The sequence below is a fragment of the Alexandromys fortis genome, unplaced genomic scaffold, assembly GCF_014885135.2.
Source record: "Alexandromys fortis isolate MF-2015 unplaced genomic scaffold, M_Fortis_MF-2015_v1.1 scaffold_19, whole genome shotgun sequence".
In the NCBI taxonomy this organism is placed as follows: Eukaryota; Metazoa; Chordata; class Mammalia; order Rodentia; family Cricetidae; genus Alexandromys; species Alexandromys fortis.
Genome location: NW_026067890.1, coordinates 3,442,995 through 3,446,388, shown reverse-complemented (window position 1 = coordinate 3,446,388; position 3,394 = coordinate 3,442,995).

The window sequence follows — 3,394 nt, the reverse complement described above, 5'->3', positions numbered from 1 at the left end:
ACCAGCCACACTGAGCCTTATAGAAGAGGAAGTGGGAAGTACACTTGAATGCATTGGCACAGGAGACCACTTCTTAAATATAACTCCAGCAGCACAAACACTGAGAGAAACAATTTATAAATGGAACCTTCTGAAACTGAGAAGCTTCTGTAAAGCAAAGGACTTGGTCAACAAGAAAATCGGCAGCCTACAGAATGAGAAAAGATCTTCACTAACATTGGGGAGAGGGACGATCTCCAAAATATTCAAAGATCTCAGGAATTGGACATAAAATAGAAAATAATCTGACTTTAAAAATGGGGTGCAGTACTGGATTTGTGGGAGCCTAGGCAGTTTGGATGCTCACCTTTTTAGACCTGGATGGAGGTGGGTGGTCCTTGGACTTCCCACAGGGCAGGGAACCCTGACTGCTCTTTGGGCTGATGAGGGTGGGGGACTTGATTGGGGGAGGGAAAGGGAAATGGGAGGCAGTGGCAGGGAGGAGGCAGAAATCTTTAAAAATAAATAAATTTAAAAAAAGAGCTAGTTGAGAACAAGCCTAAGCTAAGGCCACATTTTCAAAATTATATAAAAAAAAAATTGGGTGCAGACCTAAACAGAGAACTGATGTGACATACATATCCTTCTGCATCTGTGTTGCTTTTATTGGCTGATGAATAAAGCTGTTAGCAGAGTAAAGCCAGATGGGAAATCAGAACAGAGCTAGATAGATAGATAGTAGGCAGAGTAAAAGGAAATGCCATGTAGCCACCAAAGGAGGTAGACACCATGTAGCTGACCAAGAAGCAAGAGGTAACAAACCATGAGTCTCATGGTAAAATATAGAATAATAGAAATGGGTTAATGTAAGATGTAAGAGTTAGTTAATAAGAAGTCTGAGCTAATAATCCAAACAGTGCTGTAATTAAGACAGTTTCTGCGTAATTATTTGGGTTTGGGTGGCAGGGAAATGAATGAACAGTCTCTGCCTACAGATGGCACACCAAGGTGGGGCAACTACATTTACATAAAAACCGAGAGAGGTTTGGAAGGAATTCTAGACACAAAAGAAGAGAGTTAAGCACAGCTTCTTGGAAGCAGCATTTTTTTTTTTCAGAAAGACTCTGTTTGCAGGCAGCATGCAGAGGCACAGCTCCTTTAAGAGAAGTCTTCCTACCTCAGTTTTAGCAGCAAAATATTGCACAGCTTCCTGCTGACAGAGGTTTCTGTCCAACCTGGCCCCTCAGTCATTCAGTTTCATAGTAACACACAGAGAGGCCTATATTAATTATAAACTGGTTGCCCTATTAGGCTTCTTATTAACTAACTTTACATCCTAAATTAACCCATAATTCTTGCCTATGTTAGCATATAGCTTGGTACCTTTTATCACTGAGGCATTCTAATCTTGCTTCCACTGCATCTGGGTGATGACTACAGACTGAGCCTTTCCTCTTCTTAGGAGTCTTCTATTCTGGTCAACCATCTATACTTCCTGCCTGGCTAGTGACCATTCAGCATTTTATTAAACCTCTACAAGTAACAAATCTTTACAAGGTATAAGACCACTGTCCTACTGTCGCTGATTTAAGATCCAGCTTCCTGATTCATGCAGGCAGAATGAACTCTGGCCCTTTCAGGAGATCCTGCACTTAAATGAGGTCTGTGAGAAACATGTTACAAGTTGTTTAAAGGCAACGTAGACCTACTGCGACCCTGGAGCTGGGACAGTGTGCATGGCTCACAGAGGTAGTGAAAGTGTCTCCACCATGTCGGACTAGACAGAACAAACAGGCAGGGCTGCAGAGTTGGTCCTAGCCATGCAGACTTAGCATTTGAAAATAAAAATAAAAAAACCTCCTGGTCAGAAAATGATTACAGATACTCAATTAAAAACAGATTTAGAAGAAAAAGTTCTTTAAGTGTATCATGGTGTTAGATATAAATATATGTAGGCTTGGGAGAGAGAAGAAAAAGAGTATAGACAATTATAAAAAGAAATACATTAAAAAAATTAAGCAAAGTCTTTAATAATACAATAAAAGTAATATAAAAGAGTCCAGACAATCACAGATTAAAGGAGTAAATAAAAATAAGCTACATAAAAATGGAACATATATAGAAAGTCTGGATTATGTATATCATTGTGCTTTTTTTGAATTATTTGACTATAGAGAGACATTTGATTCTGAAAACTCCTAAGTTAAACCAATACAAAGGTATTTTTGCTTCTAAAACAAATTTGGCTCTGAAGATATGTTACTTTGAAAAAAAAAAGATATGCTTTTGTTTCCACAGAAGACGAAAAACCTATGGAGTCCCTCAAGGCTAATTGGTTTGATGCAACAAGACCCCCCAAAAGGTCTCTGTGAAATCTAAAAATATTTGCCCAACATATAACAGGAAGCACTTTGGAGAAAACTATGCCCAATTCCTAAAATGATTGCTTATAAATGTTTATTTTCATTTAAAGGGGGTGGATTATAAGTGATTAACAAGCACAGTCAATTTCTAAAACAAAAAAGTAAGGGAATCATAAGATACAGAGATGAATACTTTGAAATTGCTATGGAACTTTGTATATTGATGCAATTTTTTATTTAAACTTTTTTTTTCCAAATTCCCACTCCCTCATCTCCTACCACTCCCCCCTCTCCCTCCCACAGACCCTCCCACCCCATCTTCTCCAATCCTAAGAGAAGGCCATGCACCCTGCCCTGTGTAAAGCCCCAGGCCCTCCCTACTACATCTAGGTTGAGCAAGGTTTACATCCATAGGGAATAGGATCCTAAGAAGCCGGTACATGCAGTAGAAACAAATCGCAGTGTCACATCAGTGGCCCCACAGTCTGCCCCAACTGTCAACCCTCTTCAAAGGGGCTTGGTTGTTCCCATGCTCATTCACTCTCAGTTGGAGTTGGTGAGGTACCATTAGCACAAGCAAACTGTCTCAATGGATGAACTCCTCGTGGTCTTGAATTCCTTGCTCATACTCTCACTCCTTACACTTTTCAACTAGATCTTGGGAGCTCAGTCCAGTGCTACGATGTGGGTCTTTGCTTCTGTTCCCATCTGTTGTTGGATGAAGAAGGTTCTATGGTAATATTTAAGATAATCACCAGTCTGACTACAGGGTAAGGCCAAATCAGACAATTTTTCCTCTATTGCTTAGGGTCTTAGCTGGAGTCATCCCTGTGGGTTCTTAGGCATTTTTCTGGAGCCGGGATCCTTGCTAATCCCATAATGGCTTCCTAAATCAAGATATCTCTTTCCTTGCTCTCATATCTGTCCTTCTTCTATCTCAACTATCCCATTCATTCAAGTTCTCCTCAACCCTTTGTTCTCCCCTTCTTTCTACCCCTGTACACCTGCTCTCAAATTTTTATCTGATTCCAATTTCCAGGTGGATATATATA